This window comes from Pleurodeles waltl, chromosome 3_2 (assembly GCF_031143425.1).
Source record: "Pleurodeles waltl isolate 20211129_DDA chromosome 3_2, aPleWal1.hap1.20221129, whole genome shotgun sequence".
NCBI lineage: Eukaryota > Metazoa > Chordata > Amphibia > Caudata > Salamandridae > Pleurodeles > Pleurodeles waltl.
In genome coordinates this window covers 51,508,262-51,525,635 of record NC_090441.1, presented here as the reverse complement: position 1 = coordinate 51,525,635, position 17,374 = coordinate 51,508,262, and positions in this window count along the sequence as shown.

Genomic DNA, 17,374 nt, shown 5'->3' with positions numbered 1-17,374 from the left:
TTGATTCTGAGGTGCTATCCTACGTGGATGACATATATCTCACAGACGACAACCTCAACATTCATCTTGCAAGGGTTGATCGAATAATTTTGGAATTTGCAGACCACGGTTACAAATTCAACTTTAAGAAAAGTAAGATCGCCTTTCTCAGTGTACTGTTCCTTGGATATGAGCTGTCAAATGAGGGAAAGAGCCTGGCCCCGCACTTTCTAGAGAAATGTGCTCAACTGCACCCTCCTAACACCCTTAAAAAACTGCAGTCATTACTAGGTTTCTTTAATTTTTGCAGAACATACATTCCAGATTATGCGCAACGTATCAAGCCACTTTATGACTTGGTTCAGCCCAATTTTTCTAGCAGACACTGGACAGTTGAACACACACGCATCCTTAGGGAGATGCAACAGGACATGCTAGAAGCTAAACACTTACACACACGTGATAATAAAACAAATTTGGTCATCAGAATAATTGCACCTTCAACAAGGGTGACACGTTACCCATAGCATATAAATCACATTTATACTCTAATGCAGAACAGTGTTTTGCACCTATAGAAAAGATTCTGACGGCAGTTCAGATGGCCGTCATAAAAGAGAGGCCACTTGCCCAGGGGAAACATATTATTGTTGTCTCCCCAGTGCTGGCCTTAGAGGCTGTCACCAAAGCAAGCGTTCCTAACACTAAAGCATTACATCCACGTTGGAGTCAATGGGCAACGTCTCTGACCGCCACTAATGTCGATTACATTTTTGATCCAAAACTTCAGACACAAGAGTTTCTCCAGTACGAACAAGAGCACCCCACTCCTCTAAATATCTTGCCACTAGACAGGTACCATACTGTCATATACACTGATGGTTCAGCACAACCGGCTGTAGGTACTAAAAATCAATACTCAGCAGATTGCGCAGCCGTGAGCGGAGTGATGGAAGATGGAGTCTTCCACCCTCATAATACCTACACGCAGACCTTAGGGGACTGCATAGCCCAGTTGGCTGAACTTAAAGCACTTATACTAGCACTCGAACATACTGAGCCAGGAGGCCAGACTTTAATAATCTGTGACTCATACTACTGCGTTCAGTCATACAATGATTATCTTAATAATTGGAAGCTGAACGGGTTTAGAGATTCTAAAGGGAAGACCATTAAACACAAAATATTGTGGGGGAGGGTGGCTGATCTTAAGGATAAGCTACAGTGTGTCCATGTAGAACATACATTGGGCCACCAACGTGTAGGAGTACACGTTACTGGCAATACATTGGCTGATGTAGCGGCCAAAGCAGCAGTAGCTACGGCTTCTGTGGCTGCAGTTACTCGTTCACATATGAGATTGGATAATGAAATACTGACTGCCGTGAAAGCTTCGGCTGCAGGCAAGCCCCTTCCAAAGGGATACCCTACAAACTATACTTACCATATCAGTGCACAGAATGTTGCCTATTCAACAATTCCCGGGGTTGGAGATCGTGTGAGCCCCAACAAAGATTAGATCTAGTAAAAGCAGCACATGAAGGTGTTGCTTCTGCACATGCTGGTATATCGGCCACGATAACACTCTTACAGAAACGCTTCTGGTGGCCTGGTCTATGCAGACAGACAAAGAAATATGTCCTTTGCTGTGACATTTGCCAGCAGATAAAGGGCTCTAATATCAAAAGCCCACCGCAGACATCCCTCTTAGTGTCCAACAGGCCACTACAGTGTGTGTGCCTGAACCATTGTGGTCCCTTACAGCCTAATGGTGCAATACATTTGAGTCGCTGTAGATTCTTGTTCTAGATTCCTGTGGGTATGGCCACAGCGGTCAGCTGATGCTCGGACTGTTATAAAAGACTTGCTGATCTTTATCAGTACATATGCGGTTACAGCATTCCATTCGGACCAGGGCCCTGCATTTGCCTCTAAGGCATTCAGGGGCACCATGGGGACGATGGGTGTTGAACTCCATTACTCCTCACCATACCATCCTGAGGGAAATTCAGTTGTGGAGAGGCGGAATCGTGATCTAAAGCAGTCCTTAACAGCTCTAGTACTAGGTTCAGGCCGCAGTTGGTTACATCACCTACATGGGGTCCAGAGAGCACTGAATAATCTGCCAAGACGGTCCTTGGGGGGGACGCACTCCTTATGAGGTTCTCTTTGGGATACCTATGTATGTCCCAGATCTTGATGCCTCTGGTATGGTGGCAGCAGAAACACCATTTGACATAAATGAACGTCTCACTGTCTTACAGGAGCTTCAGCAATTCCGTGATGATAAATCATCTACCAGTGCTGCCACCTTAGGAATAAGGGATTTAGCGAAAACTTTGACTGGCTGGATTCCTAAAGTTGGGGATCTGGTTTGTGAAAAGATCACTGTGAAGAAGGATTTTGACCCATCATACAGAGTACCTGTACCGGCCTTGGGAATTCAAGGTACCAGGAATGTCATCTTACCACCACTGTCTGGTTCTCGAACTAACAGATTAATTTCCATTGATGACATCAAACTACACCATGTGGCCGATCCTTCACAGTAGACCAAGAGGTCCCTTGGGTGGTTCCCGATCCCCTCTCACTACCCAACAGGATATACATCTACATAGTAGGATGAACAACAATACTACGGAATATGCAACAATGTCCAATGCTGTTCCAGATACATCTCCGACCATGGGGAGGGCGGAAAATGAACTTTTGCTAGTTCCAGTCACCACTTCGATGACCACTCCTGACCAGGATTTGGCTGTTTTTTTACACAAACACCTCACAGACTGTTGACACTGTCTACCAAGAGCCTCCACGTGAAGTGGACCAAAGTACAGATAATGCACCGGCTCCCGTGTTTGCAGAGACTGCCTCTGGCTATTTCATTGACATTGATGACTTTTCTTCAGACTCATCCACTACTGTGATTGACAATGTTTCAACAAGAAGTAAGCTGTATAAATGGCTTAAAAAGAAATATTTGATATACCCGGGGAACTATTTATAGTTCTGTTTGACATTTTTAGCATTATTTTTATGGATTGGTTTTGTGACTGTTTTCTTTTTGCTCATAAATTGTCACTATATTCCTGATCGCTCCTCTGTGGAGCCTGTTGATGAAGTTTTAACTCCATATCATTCCTCCCATAAGGTCTGAAGGGACTTGTCCCCTGTAAATGTTACAGCAATACCGATTTCTGATGGGATTGTGTGGGACAAAGTTCCCTTTGATATATACGGGCCTACAGAGATTATTCAAATACCATATGTGTTAAAAATTTCTATGACAGATGTAATTACACCTGATGTTGTCTCTGATGATTGGGATGTCCAAACAGTCGATTCCATGTTAACTGAAATGAAGGACTATTCCATATTTGAAAGTGATGATGTATATGAACATACAATGAATTAAGGGGAAATGTTCTGCTATAACAATTGGGGACATTACTACCTACACCTTGCCACTAGATACAGGCCAGTATTAAACTACACACAGTGGGAACACTGTTCTACACCACCAGTGGGGAGTCCAAAATACTATAGAGATAAATTTACATATTTCTCTGGGCATGACACAAAAAAGCAGAGTCGTATTATTTTAAAATACCTCCAGCACAAATTAGGAAAATTTTGCTAACTGACACAAAACTGATTTATTCAGATCCCTTTGTTTCCCGGCTCGCAGTTGAAGGTTACGAATACTGGAAGAGCACTATTGACTTGAAAAGTGTATGGGGAACACAAGGTTGGCAGATACAGGGTAGGGAGGCTTTATTTCGAGCATGCCTGATTCCTGTGCAAATGATTTTCTTAAATGATACTATTCAGCAGACATCCTGTCTGGGGTTAGCAAAAATTAAATACATGAACACGCCCAGTATCCCCACTCTGGCAAGGTTTGAAGATTGGCAATATTTCCTTAATATCACTGGGGAAAAGCTAGATGCAATGGTCAAGGCTGGTACCTATAATTCTTCATTTTCCAGTCTTGGCGGGTGGTTAATATGGCCCACTGACACTAATGAGTGTCAAGCGCGTTTCTTGAACTCTTCAGGGGGTTTTTCAATTAACAGGGCAGAACCTCGCTTTGTATCAGGTCAACAAACGGGTATAATTACGACATACAGTGTGGGTAAACTGTGCCAGCAATGGGTACAGACTAAAACCTTAGCCGCAGTTAAGAAACATCTGAACACTCTTTCTGAAGATGTAGACTTGCAGGATTTTCTGCTGCTCGAAAAGGTTCTTACATGCTATGTACAATGAAATTTGGAAACTTTCACAGATTGAGGCTGCTGCGCGTTTAAGGCAATTGGATAAGGAAAATTTAGAGAAGGCTTTAGCAGTTGTTGACAACGGCATGAACAACAGGATTTATTCACTATCAAACATAGTGACGTCTGCTATTGATATCACTCAGACTGACTTGTCCCGGTTATATCATGGACAGACACCGCTACGCTCCATCATGCAGCTGGGTTGGACTTTACAGACACTGAAAAATGGCCATATTCCATGGAAGTACATTAACGGAAGTGAATTCTGCACTGCTTTTAATTTTTCCAGAGAACAACAGACAATGGCTAAAAGGGAAGCTAGTTTCACCATGCTTCATGTAGAAAAATTAGATAAGTTGCCCTTCACGGTAGCAGAGAGTCCTTCAACTATCTGGCTCTTATATGGCATAATTAATTCACCCATATCAACCTTTCGTTTCTCAAGCTGCCTGAAACATCTTGCAGTGGGAAGGTACGAGCAACTAGGAGATAGCTATATTAAGGAAGAGTGGGAGTTGCCCTTTAATTATAAATGTCTGAACGGCGAAACAGAGGTCTTTCTTAGCAGAAGCGAATGTGAGACTGCTGTTAGTCATTTGATGATATGTAAGCAGGTGTCCCTTAATGGTCTTTGTAATGCGGGGGTCGCAAACTTGGCCTGTTTACTGAAGGGTACTCCCATCGCTTTGATTCGCCCGGTATTTCACGTACTTTCCAATGGAAGTTATGTGGTACTGAACGATCATAGTTGTTGCGGCATACGGCCAGGAATTGCCTATGCAATCTCGGTCTCAAAGGTCGTTACGTGTTGGGGACATGTTTTATTCCCCCCACACGAGAGATAAAAGTATCTCACATGTGGCCCCACATAGATACTATTCATGTGAACGATGACAAGCTGAGCAGGCTAAAGGCGCTATTGTTTCAAAAACAGGTCACCTTGACATCCGCAAAAGAGACGTATGCTCTCCAGATTGCAAGATCATCAGCCAAGATACAATCCCTGTTAAATACCAACTTCCCCAAGCACTTTGGAGAACTGGTATCCAGAATATTCACTGCTTCAAGCACTACTGGGATTGTCCACTTCTTTAAGGCTGTCAGGTCTGGTTTTGTGTCCATCTTCCAGACTCTTTGGAGTCATCCCGTCGGCCATCCATTCGCTCTTTTCAAGTGTGTTTGGTGGCTTTCCAATTATTTTGGCTTTGATTGGCAGACTACTACTGCTATTTCTTCTGATTCACAGTAGTTGTTTCTTTCCAGCTACGCAGAGCAATGGAGCCGCTCCCACCAACTCCGCTGTGCCGTGAGCGTATGGTTCGGATCTTCGATGCACCCTTGCTGATGGAATTGGAGCATGATTGGTCCTTGTCATTTCGGCCCCTTTCTGGTGCGTACACCCAGTTTCCCCCTGCATATGGTGCCTCTTTGAACACCTGCCGATGGTCTGACTTGCTGTTGCACTGACATCTCCTGTGGACCATGAACTGCTGATCTCCCCGATGAGGGTTCATACACGGTCATGCCCCTTGAGACTGAGGTTGCGCCGGGAGGCCACCTATGAGCCTTCAATTTTGAGATCTACCATGGAAGACGGCACTGCAACGGATGACTTTACACCGGAAAGTACTGCTCACTATTGCTCTGTGGATCCGTTTGTCCGCCCAGCACTCAATTTAAAATCAGATGAGGTTGACTCATTTTTGAGGTCCTTGGTTGGTGACTTCGATGACACTCTTTGAGATCACTCGTACAGCAAATAATTTGATGAATTGGCTTGCCATTCCCGATTAAAATTATGCATTTAAATTAACTTGCTTTGGCACGCTGTGCTTGTCATGTTTGACATTAACATCTCTGTATGTATTTTAGCTGAACTGTTTTTATTCCTTTTTTAACACATTTTAAATAGGTTTTTTAGCTAGTTATGCTTTTAGATTTTTAGTTCAGAGCAATTTTAGCATTTGGGTTCTTGTACCTTTGTCATACCTGTTACGGAAATGGGGAGGGTGTCGTGAATCCTAGTTTGTTTTAATGGGATTACAGGAGTTAGCTTAGCCTTTGGGTTGCAGACTCGTGCCCCCATTACCTAGTGACTTTTAACCTACTTAGCTTGCTCTGTCTTAGCCCATTTAATTATATAATTCATCTAAGATGGCTGCCTTGTTTATAGTTAGGCCACTTGTTATGCTTTGCATTATCAGTGACACTGTGCTAAGGTGTCAAGATCAAGCAACAAAGACAAACAAACAGTAGGGGTTCAAACTTAGGGATTTCTCTTTATACTTGTGAGGGATTTGTTTATAATAATTGCCGTCCCAAGCATGTCTGTTATCTATTGTTTGGGAACACACCTATGTCAGGGGTCCTGGTAGATCTGTATAAATACATCGCACTTTAAACAGATAATCGGAGTGATTCCGACCAGTGGGCATCGCCACCATCGCTGATACTGATGCTGCACGTAGTCTTGACGCTGACCCAGTCTTCGTGTCCCTGCGGAGTCTGAGATACAGACCTCATTCCAAGGTAAAGAGGGTTGGGGGCTCCTCTCATGGACATGGCATTGGCAGATTAGGTTTAGCAAACCCAGCTCTCCTTTAGGTAGGAGGTTAGGCCTATCACATTAGGGTATTAGGGCATATTATATCTCGTATGTCTTTTACATGCATTGCAAGATGGTGGGGGGTCTTTGTAATAATGACTCTTGTCTTCACAATTCTGTTTCTTGCATTATTCATTATCCTAATCATTGCAGCCCATGCAACATATCGCAAATTGCAGTTGCGCTAAATAAAAACTATTGAAACTTTACTGCATCTTTGTCATTGCCTGTGTTTGTATGAGACATGATATATCTGTGAGAAAAGGGTAATCTCAGTTTAACCACGACATTCCCTGAGATGTCTTCTTCTCGAGTCCATGCGTAAAGGCTGCCACAAATCACCTTTTACTGTTGTGTTTCTGGTGAGGTGCTGCTAGTGAGCCGGTAAGGTTGGGACAACAGTTGCGACTTGTAGGATAGGCATAGTCGCCTACAGACAAAAGTACTGTCATCCTTAAACCAGCAGTCTTGCCTAGAGCAAGAGTCCAAACTACAACAACCTGTCTCGCTCAAGACAGGTACCACATCAATACCTTTACATTGTAGGGTCTCTAAGTTGCTCAAGATTTTGTTGACGATTAGTTTGGAAAAAAAAGGATACTCTGGACTTAGGACCAAAACCAGAGGCCTCCAGGGAGACCAGGTGTACGTCACTACTTTCAATTAGTCTAAGTGGTTCAATGTCTGAAAAGCATTTTAACAGTTGGGATCTGTTTGAAAAAAGATAATTGTCAAATAAGAGCATAAAGTCTAAATTCAAGGTGTCCTCAGGGTGACATCCCTGTTCGAGGGTTGCAGCTGAGCCTGTGCGAGCATGAGCCCTGGAGGAACTCCAAAAGATTGTGCAAAGGGATTTAAGGATGGCCTAATTGGTTGAGATATAGTCAGATCGTGTGCCAAAATTGTGTCAACCATTTCAGGCTTGCCGATGGATCAATGAGGTACGGACATTAGTTGAGAGACGGTAGGTGAGGAATGGGGTTGTTGAGCGGGAACCTCCTGGGTTAAAGGTTCTTGCGGGCCACATTGATCTTTGGAGAATCATATCTTTCTTCAACCTTTTTTAAGAAATTTCCAGATTGTTTTTGTAGTCCTTTTTGCTTTTTTCCTATTGCGTATTGGTGTTTGCTCTAAAGTACCTGGAGCACAGGTCGAGATATTTGCCTTTGGTCAAGCTTTGAAGGTTGGAAACATGGCCGGCCCAGAGTTTCAGCAGTCAGGATCTAGGCCTTTCTCTGATGAAAAGTCACTCAATACAAATCTAATAAAATTGACTGGGCTCTTGATAGGAGCAGGATTCATAGGAAGTAGTTCAACCTGCGGTGCACCAGCCCGAGAGCAAAAGTCAGTAAAAAGGGGTATTTTGTTGTTCGCAGGTGTATGAAGTTGTGCTAAGTGATCATCATGATCTAGTGTGAATAGCCCAGGATTAACTCCAGCAATATCACTGACCTGGTTAGTGCACTGCTCTGCCTCCCGTGGCTCCACCCTGTAAGTAGAGGCCTTTCCCTGGCTCCTCTGAACTCCTGACCCCTGTCAGGAGTTCGAGGCCCTCCTCCACCCGCAGGCTTCTGCCTGCGCCTCATGCCTGGTGTCTAGTGGGAGAGCTCTGCTTTCCTACTAGCCTACCTCCTGCCTCTCTCCTCCTTTTGCTTTGCTTTGCTCTCTGCTCTGCTTCACTTCTGTCCCTTAGTGTTCCTTTTTTTTCGTGCTACACTCTTACTTGTTTTTCTCTCACTCTGCTCTCTCACTTTTGCTCTTCCCTGCCCTGCGGCCCGCCCCCTCCTCTCTCCCATGCTGCACTCCCACCTCTGCTGCCCCCGCGGCCTCTTTTTCGTCTCCACCCCTTTTTCGTGCCATTTTACGGCCTCCTCCCAGCTGTCCTCTCCTCCCCCTCCCTACTTAATGGTTCCAAGGGCAAGCCCGTCTGCTCCCGTCTGTGCCTGGACCGCGCCCAGCACCAGAACCCCTGGCTCTCGTCCTCCCCACCGCCACCACTCACGTCTTCACTACGACGTCGCCATCCTCCGTGCCCTCAACACCGGCCACTCCCCCGCCTGCCTACAAGCCTCCCCACAGATCACCTGCGGACCCTTCTCCTGCCGGAACTGCACCTTCACCAGCCTCCACACCAACGACCTACTTCCCAAGGCAGGACACAACCATCTCAGATGTATCCTCCTCAACACCCGCTCCATCCACAACACGCAGTAGAGCTATGGAATCTACTCGACTCAGCCTCTCCAGACGTCACCTTCCTGACCGAGACCTGGATTAACCCCTCCTCAGTGCCTGACATCGCCACAGCCATCCCGGATGGCTACAAGATCACTCACAGGGACCACTCCAACAAACCAGGAGGAGGCATCGCCATCATCCACAAGAACACCCTCAAGATCACGACCAACACCAAAGACACCCACAGCACCGCCGAACACCTGTACTTCCAAATCCACACTGACCCAAACACCACCCTACGAGGAACACTCGTCTACAGGCCCCCCAGCCCACGACAGCAGTTTAGCGACTCCATTACAGACATCATCAGCACGTACGCTCTCGCATCCACTGACTACATACTCCTCAGGGACTTAAACTTCCACCTCGAGAACACCAATGACAACACCGCCACCCTGCTCGACAACCTCTCCAACCTCGGCCTCAAACAGCTTGTCACGACACAAACCCACTCTCTAGGACACACACTCGACCCTATTTTCTCCGCCAGCAATCACGTCTCTTTCAGCCACACCACCGAACTCCACTGGACAGACCACTGCTGCATCCACTTCTCCTTCAAGAAACCCACAACACACCACCACCCACAACAGATCCCCCACCGCAGTTGGAACAAGGTCACCGAAGACCAACTTATTGCAACCCTCTCCCAGAACCCACCCAGCGACACCAACGACACTGATGCAGCTGCCCGCAACTTCAGGCAATGGGTCAACATCTGTGCCAATACTCTCGCCCCAATCAAGAATCCCTCCTACAGACGCCCCGACAGAAAGGCCTTCTGGTTTACTGCTGACCTCCACGAATCTGAAAAGCTGCCGAAGAATCGAAAGAAAGTGGCGCCAACATCAGACTCTGAACAACCTCACAGCCTTCAAAAACGCCATCCGCAGACACCACCAACTCATCTGAGCCGCTAAGAGAACTGCCTTCAAAGACCGAATCAGCAACAACACACACAGCCACAAGGAGCTCTTCAACGTTGTGAAGGAACTCTCCAACCCCAACCCCAGCTCCAACGCCAACGCCATCCCAAGACTTCTGCGACTCCCTACCCTCCTACTTCCACCGTAAGATTGCAGACATCCACTACAGCTTCAGCACCCAGACCCCCCCGGCAACCACTCAACACCACAGATTCACCTCTGACCAACCTCCTGCTCTACTGGACCCCTGTCAATGACAACAACACCATCAAAATCATGAACACCATCCACTCCAGCTCTCCATCTGACCCCTGCCCTCACCACATCCTCAACAAAGCAAGCTCCATCATCGCACCCCAACTATGGAAGATCATCAACAGCTCCTTCGAGTCCGCCACCTTTCCGGAGAGCTGGAAACACGCTGAAACCAACGCCCTCCTCAAAAAACCCAAGGCGGACCCAAAGGACCTCAAGAACTTCCGGCCTATCTTCCTGCTCTCCTTCCCAGCAAAAGTCATTGAGAAGTCTGTCAACAGACAACTAACCTGCTGCCTCAGGGAGAACTGCACTCTGGACCCTTCCCAATCCAGATTCTGCAGCAACCACAGCACCGAAACCGCTCTCATAGTCACCACCGACGACATCAGAACCATACTGGACAGCGGCAAAACCGCGGCCCTCATTTTCCTGGACCTTTCAGCCACGTTCAACACCGTCTGCCACCACACCCTGCGCTCACGCCTCAGCAATGCTCGCATCCATGACAGAGCCCTGGACTGGGTCACCTCCTTTCCCACCGGCAGAACCCAGAGGGTCTGCCTCCCCCCATTCCACTCGAAGGCCACCAAAATCATCTGCGGCGTACCCCAGGGTTCGTCCCTCAGTTCGACCCTCTTCAATGTCTACATGGCCCGCTCGCTAACATCGCCCGATCCCACAACCTCAACATCATCTCATAAGCCGACGACACCCAGCTGATCCACTCCTTCACCAAGGACTCCGCCAAGACCAACCTCCACGAAGGAATGAAGGCCATCGCCGAATGAATGAGGCGCAGCTGCCTCAAACTCTATTCCGACAAGATGGAAGTCTTCATCTTCGGCTCCGCCCCCTCCACATGGGATGACTCCTAGTGGCCTGCCATTCTCGGAACCGCTCCGACTCCCACCGACCACGCACGCAACCTAAGATTCATCTTGGACCCCTCATATCCATGACTCAGCAAGTCAACGCCATCTCCTCCTCCTGCTTCAACACCCTCTCCTCCTCCTGCTTCAACACCCTCCGCATGCTCCGAAAGATTTACAAATGGATACCCACCAAAACCAGAAGAACAGTCACCCAAGCCCCAGTAAGCAGCAAACTGGACTACGGCAATGCCCTCTACACAGGAAACACGGCCAAACTCCAGAAGAGGCTGCAACGCATCCAGAATGCTTCTGCATGACTTATCCTGGACATCCCCCGCCACTGCCACATCACAGACCACCTGAAAAACCTGAACTGGCTCCCAGTCAACAAGAGAATCACCTTAAAACTCCTCACCCACGCTCACAAAGCACTGCACAACACTGGACCAGAATACTTCAGCAGATGACTCTCCTTCTACACCCCGACCCGGCATATCCGCTCCACCTACCTTGCCCTTGCAACTGTCCTACGTGTCCGTAGAACTACAACCGGCGGTAGATCATTCCCGCACCTCGTCGCCAAAACGTGGAACACTCTTCCCACTCACCTGCGCCAGACCAAAGACCTCCTTACCTTCAGGAAACTTCTGAAGACCTGGCTGTTCAAGCAGTAGCAGTATCTCCCCCCCCCCCATTGTTCTTAACCCCCACCCCCTGCGCCTTGAGACACTCACAGGTGAGTAGTGCGCTTTACAAATTCCTGATTGATTGATTGCCAGCAGTCATTTCTTTTAGTATGGTTGTTACAGAATCAAAGATGCAATCGGAACCTCCAACTAATTTTTCTATAAGGTTCAAAATAGAAGATAAGAGATGCTGCAAGCTTAAGAGCGAAGAAGAGACCAAACCATTTTGGTCAGGGTTGTTACTTAGGGGATTGATGTTTAGGCTCAGGTTGAGTGTTGCTGAAAGATGAGAACATAATGAAGAGTGGTTAGATGGTGTACTGCTGAAGAGCTCCAAACCCATGGTTGGAGGTGGAGGGAGAAACGGGGGAAATGTTGATTCCTGGCAGGGCCCATATCTTTTAAGGAGTTCTAAATCAAGGTCAGGGGGGTGAAATCCACTGGGGGATTTTCCAGGCCAGCACGTGGAAAAGAAGCATTAATACCAGTTCCAAAAGGCAAGTTCTCCCTTACAAAGGCTGGGCTGGTGGAATCATGGATTGATTGAGGGGATGTAGTTGAAGAAGGCTAAGCGGCTTTACGAAAGGCCGGAGTCTCAAGGATAAAGGAAGATGTGTAGGGCATGGAGAGGCTCTTGTTTGGATCTGCCAAGACGTGAGGGAGGACTGGGACCTTGAGACCAGGACCAGAAGGTAAAGGTTCTCCTGATGGAAGAGTGACCTTGCAGTCTGGGGATCCAAACTTTGGAGGATTAGGGAGGACACTTCTCTTTGTCCCATAGAGAGAAGATTTGATTTCTGCATTTTAGGCCTGAAGTGACTGTGGCTTTATTGTGCAAAGGATTGGATTTTGTTTTGGAACAAGATCGCCCCAGGAGTAGTCGGACAGATCTCAGCTTTTTAGCAGTCATTGTGACCCACGATATTATGTTGGATGTTACACTTGTATTTGCAATGGAAGATGTTCTAATAGATGGTGGAGACTTCTGAATATGATTAGGGTGAAGGAGATGGCCATATGAAATGAATAGTGATTGGAATACTGTTTAAGAAAAACCAACAGTCTCTTGCAGCGATGATGAACAGGGTCAAGAGAAAGCTAAGAAAACTGCTGGTAGAAGAGTTTCCACCACTTGCATCAGGTGAAGGCCTTCATTATGATAGTCTATGACCTCCTCCCAGTGCCTCCGGCTTTACCGTAGGTCTCCACGTGGGTTCTATGTCTCCCCGAAGTTCCTCACAGCAGCATAGGGCATCACTCTGCACCATCTAGGCAGCAGTATCCGGGCTTCACACAGTTCCTCGCTGCTCCTCACTGCGACTCCCTGGAGATGAATGAAACCCAACGGGACTTAGATGGGTTACCGGACTAGGATAGCCCACACACTGTCTTCACTACGCAGTTCCTGCTGTAGGCTGGGGGGGGCCGCAACGCACACAGGTACCGGGTAATAAGCCAGGTGAATTAAATGAGCGCCGCACGACTTGCAGTCTGTTTTTTTTTATTTATTTTTTTACTTCAATTCTTTATTAAACTTTTATGAGAAAACAAAATAATTACAAATTGTCCATTAAAAGCATAAATTCACAATAAAGAAATTCCAGTGTACAGTAAAACAGTTAAATACTTTCCATAGGTAGACATTGTTAATTATATTATAGCTGAAACTAATGACAAAGAATCAATAAACATAAATATATTGAGTCAAAATGATAAAGCAATTCACTACAAAGTTATACCAATCTAAAACATATCTTAAAAAGAGAAAAAAGAAAGGAAAAAAAAAGGAAAACACTATAAAATAGCAATGAATTAAACCAGCAAAAAATAATTATCAATGGTGTAGAAAATATAATGAGGCCATGAAATCGTACTCATGAATCAGTGGAAATATGAAGAAAGGAACAGAAAAAAAACAAGAAGCTATCAGTTAGCCAGGAATACATTCCATATTTGATCAAACTGTTGTAAATTATCATTCAGTTTATATAGCATTCTTTCAAACTGAGCAATATCAAACATATCCTTTAACCAGGTTTGGACAGATGGTAAAACATTAGATTTCCAAAAACGCAATATATTAACTTTAGCTACACTAATCGCAGTAGAGAGCCATCTAAATAAGTGTGAAGAAAGCGTGCCTAGACCATGGGTATCATGTAATAGAAACAAGTGAGGTGAGTGAGAGGAGATGTTGGGAATCACTTTCCTTAAATAATGTGATATTTGTATCCAAAATGGTTGGAGTGTGGTACAATATCACAATTGGTCTGGCCACATCTCCAGCGGTTGGAGTCATTACTAAGTTTGGCAGAATAAAGCTTTGAATGTGACCAGTGCCATCGATGCAGAATTTTGAAATAGTTAAATTTCAACCGTAAATCTCGAAGTCCTTGATTATAATTCTCTAAAAGTTTAGCCCAGGTGTTATCTGCATAGGTAATATTAAGTTGTGTAGACCACTAGGATTGTAGATCTCTGGATGTATTATCGGAGAAAGATTTGTCAATCCATAAAGAATAAAGGCCAGATACCATGCCTTTGAAATTTCTCCATATATAGATATGGCGTGAAATGGATGAATGTATCAAAGAATCCGAATTCAGGGACGTTATAAGGTTAAAAATTGATGTCAATAATATATAATTATGAAATTGTGAGGTCGGGAGTCGATATGTTTCTTGTAGTTGTGAAAATGATTTCAAAGAGCTGTCTCGGTTATATAAGTCTGATATATTATTGATTTTACAATATTTCCAAAGAAGCAATTTAGTTCTTTGCCTCTATGTATAATCGCTGAATTATTCCATAGCGGAGCATTTAAATGTATATGGACGTTAAAGTTTATAATTTTATGTGCTTTTTGCCACGCTAATTGGTATGAATAAAGGATTGGATTGGAGGATGGTGAGAATTTAGGACATTTAGTGTAATAAATCGCCATGGGGGTGGTAGTTTTCAGTAGAGATTGTTCCAATGTGACCCATATAGGAGCCTTATCCTTCACGGATATCATAGAGATCGAATGGGATTGTTGCTGTGCTATCCAATAGGTTTCCAGATGTGGAAGTCTGAGACCACCTTTTAAGGAAGATGAATGTAGTTTCAAACCACTTATACAGGGGTTTTTTCCTCCCCAAATAAAGCGATTTATTAAAGACGTCGTACTCCTAAAAGAAAGTTGAAGTAAGGGGGAGTGATAGCATGTTAAAAACATAGTTACATTTCGGAATTGTATTCATTTTAATAATCTGCACTCTTCCCCATAATGAAAGATTCAGTTGAGACCATCTAACAAAATCTCTTTTAAGTTTGTCTATAATGGGATTTAAATTATCCATCGCAATGTTCTTCAGCCCCGTATTAAATAAAATCCCAAGATATTTCAAATGAGATGTTTTCCAATTGAAAGGGAAATCCTCTAAAATTATTGAAGTGGTACTGGTATTCATTGGCAACGCTTCACATTTAGACCAATTAATCTTATAACCAGAAAATGCTGAGAAGCGGGTTAACAGATTAATCAGAGTATTAACTGAGGAATTTGGATTAGATAATGTGAGTAGAATATCGTCAGCGTAATAAAAAGCTTTAATCTCACCGGATGAGGTAGCAATACCCTGTATATCAATATCTTGCCGGATTGCAATAGCCAAGTGTTCTAGTGCTATAAGGAATAACAAAGGAGAAAGAGGGCATCCTTGTCGAGTTCCACGTAAAATTTTAAAATATGGGGAAGTGAATCCATTGCACGTAATCGCAGCTGTAGGGGAATTTTCCATTCCTTTAGGAAGAGCAATAAAGTCTGGACCGATACCCATTCTATCCATAGTGCGGAATAAATATCCCCATTCTACTCTATCAAATGCCTTTTCAGCGTCTAGGGATAAAAGGATATTTTTATCCAGTTTAGTTGTTGCCATAACAAATGTAGAATAGTTCGGAGGTGGTTAGAGGAGGAGCAAGATGGGACAAATCCCACTTGTGAGGAATGGATGAGAGACGTAATGACTGAATTTAACCTCATTGCAAGTATTTTGGCTAAAATTTTAATATCGGAGTTTATCAAAGATATGGGTCTATAGCTGGAGCATTCTAAAGGATCTTTATCAGGTTTAAGAAGCACAGTAATGCGCGCTCTTAAAAATTCAGGTGGGAAGTGACCTTTGATTAGGGATTCATTAAAGAAAGAATGTAAGATTGGAATAATTTGACCTTTCATGATTTTATAGAATTCAATGGGGAAACTATCTTCTCCAGGGGCTTTGTTTGTAGCTAGACAATCAATGGCCTTAGCAATCTCTTCTGTTGATATATGCCCTTCTAATTGTTGTTTCTGTTCTTGAGTCAACCTTGGGATCTTTAAAGTTTTAAAAAATTAATTTTCCAATAGCTTATCCTCACAGTTCAAGGAAGTATAAAGTGGTTCATAATATTGTTGAAAGTGGGTAATGATATCCGTAGGTAGAGTAAATAAGTCATTTGAGGAATTCCTAATAGCAGAAATTGTTCTAGACAATTCTTGTTGACGCAGTTGATAAGCTAAAAGACGTCCTGCTTTCTCCCCCCTTTCATAATAACGTTGTATTAGAAATAAACATTTTTCAGCTTGAGAAGTATATAGATTATTAAGTCTAAACTTAACTGACAGTAGTTTTTTTTTTTTTTAGAAGGATAGGTGATTCAGATTTATTATAGTCTTTCGTAAGGGAGAGAACTTCTTGTACCAATGAATTCCTCTCTGCAGTCAATTTTTTTTTAAGGAGATAAGAATCCCTCATAATCAGTCCTCTAATGACAGCCTTACCTGCCCCCCATAATACACTAGCATCTGTAACGGAGTGTTTGTTCTCAGCTAAAAACTGATCAACATGTTGACATAGATTTAATTTAGCTTGTGGTGTTTTATACATCGAAATATTGAGTCTCCAATGAGTTCTAGGGGGTTGAGTAAGTCCGATATTAATATGAAAATGTATTAAATCATGATTGGATAGACTACAAGGAATGATTCCGGCATGTTGTATTGACTGTATCATTGCTGGTGAGGTTAAAAAATAATCTATTCTAGAACGAATGGAGTGTGCACAAGATGTAAAAGTATAGTCCCTGTCATGTGGATGTAGTAAACGACAAGGTTCTTGTAAAGCAAAGTCATCTATAAAATCTTTCAAAATATATCTATCGGTGGAATGATGAGTATCTGGTTTACCAGACCTATCAATAAATGGATCCATAGTGACATTCCAATCTCCCCCAATCAGTACTTTGGTGGGTCCAAAAGATTAAAGTAGTCTATTAATCTTTGAAACAAATATCGTTTTGGAATCAGTAGGTGCATATATCGACCTTATGATCATATGAAAATTTCTGACATGGATTTTAACAAATGCATATCTGCCTTCATCATCTGTCCAAGTTTGTATAATTTTATATGGTAAGTTTTTATGAATAAGGATAGCTACTCCACATTTCCGGATGGGTGCGACAACATCAGTAGAATTTTTTTATGAATTATACCAGCGTGTAT